Below are 10,109 nucleotides of genomic sequence, written 5' to 3'. Positions count from 1 at the left end.
TGGGCTAAAAATCTGCACATCTTCTCCTTTATGGCTCTCAAGTACTCAGTTCTAGTCGTCTAATTTTTAATCTTTCCAGAAATTTCAAAGCTGACTTTCAAAGACAGCATAGGAATGTCTTTTCCTTACAGCTTGGCCTAAAGCTTTGCCACAGGACTACTGCATCAAAGCTGTCTCTTTTAATCTTTATACAGTGGCCTGTACAATAGGGACCCATTCTTGTTTGGACACGGCAAACAACTAAAACACAAATAATAATCAATACAGTAATGCAACATTAATTCCCTCTGATAAAAACTCACTTGACTCCCTTTTCCTTGACTGGGATGTTGGGTCAAATTCAGGAATCTTTTATCTTTGTATTGTAATATGGATACTCTTACCTGTAGGTCAACTCTGGCTGGATTCAAGATGGTAAAACTTGTTATCTCATAGCTGTTTAGTGTCGCCTATGTGAAATGAGCTCATTGTCAGTCCAGTTCCTCAGGTACAAATATCCACAAAACAAAACACTATTGTGTTTGATGTTAACTGGCAGGGCCGGCCTTAGGGGTGGGTCACCCGGACGACCGCCCAGGAGCGCCATGATCAAGAGGGTGCCGTGTAGCAGCACAGAGGTGCACGCTGCTGGTGTAGTGCCTAAAGCTGCTTCAGGCTGGCAGGGGAGCGCCGAGTGGGGGAGAGGGGCACCCAGATTTCTCCATGCTTCCTCCCGGAGGAACATGGGAGGAGGGGCGAGCGATGATACAGATACTACTCACAGACCTCCAACATTCAGGGGCTGGGGGGCGGGGGGGAGCGAGGAGCAACATCATGTGCTCTATGCCTCCAGGTCCTTTCCCCACCTGGGCTCTCCTCCTATCCTCCCCTTGTGCAATCCAGGTGGGGAAAGGGACCTGAATGCATGGAGCACATGATGCTGCTCCTCGCTCCCCCTCTCACAGCCCCCTAATGGGATGCAGAGGAGAAGCATTTGAGGGGCAGCAATGCCAGCTGCTGCATGCATCCAGGTCAGTTTCCACGCATGGGTGCAGGAAGGGGGTGCAGGTGTTAGGGGCACAGTGCAGGAGTTAGGGGTGAAGGGAGGATGGGGAGCCCACAGGGGCCAGAATACAAGTTCACCCAAGGTGTCATTTTCCCTAAAGCTGGCCCTGCTAACTGGTCTGGTCCTTGGTAATCTCAACAAAACATTGCTGATCAAATGGACATAGACTCGGAGCCTGAATTACTAAGAAGAGATCTGCAAAGATCAAGTTTAAGGCAGAATGGCAAGCCAGAGTGATAAAACTTGTGCTTCTACAGCCTATGCTGTACCTATTTTGTAGTTGTAAGTCCTATGGCTTAAGGTCTGTTTGTTTCCACAAGGATTGCATTTCCTTCCATTTTGTCTGGTGCAAGTTAAAAGGACAAACCAAAGTAGTTGCTATATTGTTTTCTAATTTGCTTTACTACAAGGTAGTATAAAATATAACAGCTCTTTGCAGGATACTGAAGATGAAAACTAAATAATACAGGGCAAGACCTGTGTGGCTATACACCTCACTGAGCTGATTGCTGTAAACTTGACAAAAGGACAGCCTACTTCAGAGCACCTCTCCTTAATATATTAAAAAGTATGTCAGACTAATTTTGAAACAAACTACCCCCGAGGGAGTAATTTCATATGCATTGTTATGTTTCATTTCTGGTTTTAATTGCATCCAGTTGCTGAAGGGTGCAAAGGGCTGCCACCAAGACTTCTCATTCTAACACCACATCTTGAATTTGCCCCATCTGTGCTGTGACATAAAAATCCATCAATCTGAAAATCTTTTTTCTTTTTCTTTTCTGGCAACTGCCATGATCTTTTTATAATGTCTGGCTGATAAACAATGGTCATGCTGTTTCCTCTCTTCTCTTTCCTTTAGCTTGTATGGTTCCCCCCCAGCATCCTATTTAACATCCTGTACCAATTAGATTGATTGGAACATTTTCTACTTTAAGAATGAGAAGGCATCACCCTTTCCATCAAATATCTCTGCTTCATCCAAAGTTTCCAAAATTATGAAATTGTGGTAAGCACTATGGTAAATACTGTCTTTATGTCTGGACTTTCCCTGGCCATTTTGCTGTAGTATAGTAGCTGCTTTTTGATATTTTTTTTTAAAAAAAGTCTTCATGAGAACAATTAATAATCAAAGGACCCAACTCTTTCTTCATTCCTCTGATGTAAATCTGGAGTAAACCACTTAGCCAGACTTTAGGTCCTACATTACTACTAGAGCTTTCAAAACACTTTGAATGAGAGATTCTCTTTTATTAATCAAACCTGGAATAAATTTCAATTTTTAAAAAAAAGTTTTTAAAAAAAATTAATGAAATTTGGAAAACAACAAATGAACCCTAAAACAACTTCAGCATTTTGAAATTTGTTGTAAACATATTTTTCATTCTTGGATCAACTATAAGTCATGCTTAAAATATAAATTTCATTCATATCTGCCAGAGAGGAGAAGATATCTTGCACTGTATCTTGCTTGGCCACTTATATGATATATGTAACACTGTATCTGTTGTGTCTTCCTGTTTACTTTAAATCTCTGAGAACTGTGGGTAGAGACTGACACCATTTTGTTACAGGAGACACATGCTGTTCTCTATGGAGGCCTTACTTTTGTTCTTTCTTATTTGCCTTAATCTAAAATAAAAGCTCCTCTAGACTGAAAGTATATGGATGATATTTTGTATGGCAAAAGCTTTTCAAATACAACAATTGTATTGTTTTATAGCATTAGTAAACACTAGCCATGAATGTACGTAATATTGCAAGTATTTGCTGAATACTTCAGGAGAATAATTTTCATACTAAGTTCAAACTGTTTGCATCAGCTAACTGGCATCATCTAACTGGCAAAAACTTGTGATTCTTGCATCTGTGAAACATTCATTTTAATGGATACCAGGTACTCAGCTAAATATGACTATTTGTTGTTTGCAAATATGAATAACAGTGAATGCTATTTGTGAACTAATTTCCAGTGGGAGAACATAACTCCTTGCATTTCCAGTAAGTCTTAGATAAAGGTATGATAAGACTTGAAGAGATCATACTGGATCTAGTAACAGAAGTGGATTTTGAAATTCCTGTTTTCTATTTTCTCCCTTAAGTTTTCAAGGTAGCCACAGCTACTTGTAGGTCCTTATGGTTTCAGCAGTGAATAGATGTCCAGCAGAACACTTTCACTCTCTCTAGGAAACTGCTTAAAGGCATCATGCACTATTGAAGATTGTCAACTGAACTATACTTGCCAGTTTTCTTACTGAGTTGCCATTCACTTGCAAGGAAACACAAAGCAGAGTTACACTGGCCTATAAGCTTGTATTACCAGCAGCTTACTTGTGTTCATGCTTATTTTTAAGAATTTTGGCTTTATACAACATTTCCCGTGCAGCATCAAACTAATTATCAGGCAGAGCCAAACGTTTTCTTCTCTAATTGTGATGAAGCTCAATTCTTCCATGAAATTATGTCTGTCTTGGCAGAGATAAAAATAAACAAATTGTGTAGGACCATTCCCCTGCACAGCCAGCAATCATGGCAGATCCTTGCGTGCTTTATCCTCCTCTTGCTGGAATTAGCAAAATTGTGTGCTAAGTCCTGCTCTTTGTTGAAATATAGAAATGCTCATGATTACAGCTGTGCATCTCTGAGAACAGATGGATAATTTTGGCACATTGTACAATACCCATTGATACACAATACATAGTTTACCAGTCCAGGTGGAATGAGCTCTTTTGCAGCTAGTTTTGACATGTGGATCTGATTGACAAGCTTAAGTTGAGGGAGGGATAGTTCAGTGGTTTGAGCATTGGACTACTAAGGCTCAGGTTGCAAGTTCAATCCTTGAGGGGGCCATTTAGGGATCTGGGGATTGGTCCTGCTTTGAGTAGGGGGTTGGACAACTAGATGACTTCCTTCCAACCCTGATATTTTAAGTTTCTGGCCAGAAATTGGTTAGATTGCCATCTGTTTTCAAGTATACTTCCTGTGTTTGTTTTTGTCTGGGTGAAGGAGGGAGGACAGTCTAAATGACACTTTTAGTCTAAATGACACTTTTAGACAGTCTAAATGACACTCTGAAGAAACTTTTGCAGGCTGCTTAGATTCTATTTGTGCTAGCTTCTGTGGTATAATCAATTTATCCATCCTGGTGTAAGCACATATAAGCAACTGGGCATTATGAATGCTGGTATTCTGATCCAATCTGATAAAGGGAGACTAACAAACTTTTTTTTCTCTGAGTTGTTAGTGGATTCATGTACTTTATGCTTATATAGAGATCACAGCTCATATTTTTCAAAAGTGAATATTGGACTTTTTGTGTAGGAGGGTGCCTTGTTGTTTAGATGCCTAATTTGAGAACCCTTAAAAAGGGTGTGATTTTTTTTCAGAGGATGCAAGCTTGGTAATTTCTGAAAATAGGCCTTTTTAAGAGTACCTCAAAACTGAGATACCCAAAGTTAAACTCTTAGTTTCCTCCTTCTGAAATTGGAGACTTGAGAAGGCTATAGACCAGTGGTTCCCAAACTTGTTCCGCCGCTTGTGCAGGGAAAGCCCCTGGTGGGCCGGGCCAGTTTGTTTACCTGCCACGTCTGCAGGTTTGGCCGATTGCGGCCACTGAGAGCTGCAATCGGTCGAACCTGCGGACGTGGCAGGTAAACAAACTGGCCCAGCCCACCAGGGGCTTTCCCTGCACAAGCGGCGGAACAAGTTTGGGAATCACGGCTATAGACATGGAGGCTTTTAGGAAAAACACATTTTCTATTTGAAATGAGCTTGCACTTTTCAACAGATCAAAGCAAAAGGAAAACTGGATTACACCGTTCCCATCATGCTCATGTGAAATGGGTTTGGACTACTATCAAAGACCCATTATGGATTATTCCTTGTCTGCTCCATGACTGTGATCTAAATTGGTGACAGAGGGCACAACCGTGCCATTTAAGCATAAAGCCACTCTCGGAGCGGTCTGGGTGTGCATGCACACTCACATGGTGCAGGAGAGATCTCAAGAAGGGATTCTGACTCGTGGAAGAAGAATTTGTCAAAGAGCAGCCAAGCTTGTAGAGAAGGGAACATACCCTTCAGGGATTTCCGTATGCTCACCACTTTATACCTGACCAGCTTCAATGAGTGAAACAGATGAGGTGGCTCTAATATCTCCCGGGGATGCAAGAAGGCAGCAATTCATATCCTTGAGGAAAAGCATGGACTGTAGGTATGCCTAGCTTCTGCACAATAGAACTAAAGTGGTAGAGGGATCACTGTTCCCTGCCTCATGTACCTGTGCAGCAAACTGTGTTTGCACCATGTTTCATGGCAGACAAAGAGTGAATTGTTTTTTATTAAAGTATTTAAAATATGGCCATGATTGCTGCAACTGAACATGAAACTAGTTACCATTAGCCCAGTTTTAGTACAACTTCATATCGAGTAGGCTCTGAAAGTATTTCCAAATGATCATGGTTAGTGGCTCAAATGTTACAAGCTCTGTTGTGGACAGAGCCTAACATTGTGCAATCCCTTCTTGTTTCTATAAAAGGAATTAACTTTTTGGGGTCCCATGCTGGGCTTTCAGAGAGGGTGGGAGGAAGTTCCTCCATCCCCCACACTTCCCTGCAACAAAGGAGAATGGCTTCCCTAAGAAGGAGTAAGAATTGGTGTAAACTTTTTAGCCAAGGAGAGAGACTTGGCCTGGGAGTGGGAGGGACTCTTTCGTTTTGTTAAAAGAAAAGGAGTATTTGTGGCACCTTAGAGACTAACACATTTATTTAAGCATAAATGTGTTAGTCTCTAAGGTGCCACAAGTACTCCTTTTTCTTTTTGCAAATACAGACTAATATGGCTGCTACTCTGAAACCTTTCGTTGTGTTGGTCTTTTTTGTTTTGTGGCTGGAGGGCATTGAATTAGCTTAGTGGAATTGGTGTTATGGAAGGGGAAATTGAGGCAGTACCATGCCCTGATCTTAGATGAGGTAATCTGATCCTGTTGCAGGCCATTATAATGCTCCATAAATTACAAGAGCCTTCTAATTGCAATGGGAGCCACTACAGCTGCTCTGTGGATCAGACGAGTGTTCAGTTCATTCTTATCCCCCTTATCCCCATCAGATGCTGTGCTGAGCAGTGTTTAGATGAATACCAGGATTTTTAAAGGTCAAAAATACACTCACCTCAACATCTTGGCCTGAGGCTATTTTAGCTATAAGGTGTCAAAGATATGTTAGAGGATAATTCCAAAAGGGTGCATTCTACAGAAGTTAGTAAATACTTCTGTGAATAATGACAAATTAGTCTTCAAATGTGGCACAGTAATTCAAGTGTGAAATGGAGGAATTATAGCCCTTTTAAAAGGGCTACATTTCAGCATAATCTTAATGATAGCTACCACTAGGACTATATTCTGCAACCCTTATGCCGAGTAATACCTTACTCCTGGAGTTTTCCCACTGATTCCATCTGGACCTCATTAAATAATGAAGTCCAAGGAGCTACATTGACTTACAACAGCTGAGGATCTGTTGTTGTTGCTGGAGACCTGTTTACTTTTTTGGCACTGGAATCTTAGACAGCTGTGATTATCTCAACTAAATCAACAGACAGGTCACTTTGGAAAACAGAGTGTAGATATTCTCTGTTAAGTCTGGGTAAGAAAGCAACGCAACAGTGTGCAAACGTTAGATATATAAACCTGCAAAACTTTTTTTTAAAATGTAAGTGCATCCAATTTTTTTCCTTGGCAGAGACTGAAAATACTCCTCAGTAAATCTGCTTCCCCTAACTCCTTGTTTATTTTTCCTTCAACCTGACTAAATTATACTAACCCGATTTTAAATCTGTCAAGCATGATTGGTGAGCAGTGAAGCCTATAAAGAGTTGTTGTTGTCCTTTGAGTTGGAAATCAGAAATATAGCATGCAAACTAATCAAACATCTCCTCAAAATGAGAGGGAAAAGCTGGAGAATTCATGAACAGTGAATACTAACAACTGAAGTTTTGGAAGGGCGATTGGAGTAATACAACCTGGAATGCCATTTAGCAAAAACTCTTCAGAAATGTTCAAGGAAGACATTGTTATGTATTTTCCCTGAGGATGTTTGTGTATAAACCCAATCTTTCTTAGGCTCCTTTGCTACTTGTGAGGAATCAAACTGCAGTGGATGCATACATCTTCACTCAAAGTTGTACCAATCCTCCGTGCAAAAGAAAAAGTGGGGTGGGGTGGAGTGTGATGGGTGGGGCAGGGAGGGCAAGAGAATCAGAAGAGGAGGAGACAGGAAATTGTTGCGCTATGCAGCAAATTTCCTGAGTTCCACAGATTAAAAAAGATAAGGCTAGATCCTAGGCTGCTGTACATTGGCATGGCTCCACTGACTTCAGCGTAAGGGTGTCACCCTTAGGACTTCTCCAAGCAGGGTCCTGCACCTTCTGACTATTCTTGGAAGAATCACAGGGCCAGGTCCATAGCTGTGTAAACTGGTACAGCACTGAAACTAATGGAAGAGCTATGCTGATTTATACCAGTTGAGGATTTGGTCCGCCCGGTTTGGCAACACAGTCAGCCCTACTGATTATATGAAGGGAGAATCAAGGGCAGTTTTTGGTTTTATATGAATAAAGCACATTCACAATAAAATGTGAGGCAGTGGATGTTAAAGTGCTAAAAATAAGAAGCTTTCTCTTGACTTTACTCAGCCCTTATTAGGCTAACCCCCTTTTGATTTTAAGGGGTTTTCTTGAGTAGGGGCTGCACACTGGGAAAACTATACGAATAAACTCGACATGTGAGTTCTAAAATCTTTAACCATAGAGGCAGAGCCGCAGAGTAGCCATGTTTGGTTCAGGCTCCAGAGCTTTTCACAGTTTTAGTTTGCTGAAATGCAACTTAAAATGCTCACTATTTTGCTGAAGTTGTCTCTAGTGACTTAAATTAACGTGGACGTTTGGGGTTGCTTAAAAGTAAAGCTGACTCAGCTTCTCAAGGAGACTGTCTTAAAGCTAAAACTGTGCCCAAGCAGCCAAATAAGTCTGTTCCCTCCCCTCCCACCCCCATCCTGTAGATAGTGTGATGGAAAGAAATGATCTTTCGGATATCGCCATCATCTCCATTTCCACAGGAGAGTGTCATGGCTACTATAACAGCCAAAATGAAAGAGAAAAACAAAGGACTGGGCTGGGGCTGGGCTGGAGGTAACTAGAAACTTGACTACTTATAGCAAAGAAAGAAACCTGCTTGGATGGTGGAAAGAAAGTCTTGCCTCCAATAAAAATAAATCTTAACATTACCTGTCCTAGCTTCCACTGAGAGGGTGGCATCTGAGCTGAGAAAACATGAATATGTGAAATAGACGAAGGGCTTGTCAAGACGACAAATGTTTTGCCAGTGTAACTATGCCAGCAGAACCTAGCGTAGTGTAGGCGCAGACCAGGCTGACAAGAAGAAGTTTTTCTGTTGGCATAGTAAAGTCATCTCCTTGAATAATGTCAGCTACAATGACAAAAGCCCGCTTCTGTCCGCATAGTTGCATCTCCACTGGGGTTTTTGCTGACATAGTTATGTCTGTTGCAGCAGTGGCTCTCAACCTTTCCAGACTACTGTACCTTTTTCAGGAGTCTGATTTGTCTTGCGTACCCCCAAGTTCCACCTCATTTGAAAACTGCTTGCTTACAAAATCAGACAAAAAAGACAAAAGTGTCACAGCACACTATTATTGGAAAATGGCTTACTTTCTCATTGTTACCATATAGTTATAAAATAAATCAATTGGAATATAAATATTGTACTTACATTTTAGTGTATATAGAGCAGTATGAACAAGTCATTATCTGTATGAAATCTTAGTTTGTACTGACTTCGCTAGTGCTTTTTCTGTAGCTTGTTGTAAAACTAGGCAAACATCTAGAGGAGTGGATGTACCCCTTGGAAGAGCACTGCGTACCCCAGGAATACGTGTACTCCTGGTTGAGAACCACAGGATGCGGGGGGCGGGGGCGGGTTTGTTTGTTTTTTTTCACACTGCTAGCCAACATAGCTCTGCTGGCAAAACTTTGGAGTGTCTACTAAACCTTGTTACTTTAATTGCACGATCTGGTATGGTACTGAGTGACAGATGACCTTTTTTTCAACAACAGATACACAGCTCAGCTGGGAGCATGACTGAAATATTGAGATTTTAGTCACCTACAGCTTGTTTTAAAAGCAATGAAGTTTGTCTCTTGGTGAGAGTTCATTTCCAAGTATCAAAGAGATATTGGGTAATCCTCTTCCATTGACTTCACTGAGAGCAAAAACAGGTCCATTTGTTACACAAATCATACAAAGTTCAATAACAGGGGCATCTGATCCTCTGTTGAGAGGGTGTACTTGATTCTCTGCTGTTCTCACAGCTGTATTCTCAGTTTATTTTACTGCACCTGTGAGTCCTGTCTTAAGTGACTACCCAAAGGACCGAGAAGAAATGGCTGTCTACTAGAGATGGCTCTCTTTAAATAATGGTCAAATATTTACTAGTACTTTCACCAACTAGTACTAAAGGCAGGTCGTCCAATAAAGAACTGAACAAAATTGTACGTCAAACTGCATTTTAAAGTGAACTTCAACAAAATTCCTATCCTTCAAATGTTAGTGTGCAAGCTATTAGGTCCTAAAACCAACCAACCAACCACCGTTTGCTTCTGTCGCTGCTTGATCTTTAGAATTTGTATTTCTGACATATCCTTTTATTCTTCGCTCCCCAGGAATCTTTGCTTACAGTGTGATAGCGACATTGAGACTATCAAGGACAAGCATATACAGTAGATCAGATGTAATCTGTAAACTAATCTGCCCACACAGTTTCCTGAGCTCTCTTCCCCTTAGCCTGGAAAGTTTGAAGGGCAAGTAACGCAAAGTGGAAAGCCACCCTGCCAGATCTCTTGTTGACCCTCTCATCCTCTGGTTTTTGTAAGGGGGATGCAAATATGCTCCTTTTCCATATACACGATAGGGAGTCTGAAGAATTGCTGCCAGATTCCTATTGTTACTACTTGGGAGGAAGTCTTAGGGCCTGATATTTCTTTCTTATCATCC

This window comes from Lepidochelys kempii, chromosome 1 (assembly GCF_965140285.1).
Source record: "Lepidochelys kempii isolate rLepKem1 chromosome 1, rLepKem1.hap1, whole genome shotgun sequence".
Taxonomy (NCBI): domain Eukaryota; kingdom Metazoa; phylum Chordata; order Testudines; family Cheloniidae; genus Lepidochelys; species Lepidochelys kempii.
The sequence above is the reverse complement of the archived record's forward strand: the minus strand, read 5'-3'. Positions refer to the sequence as shown.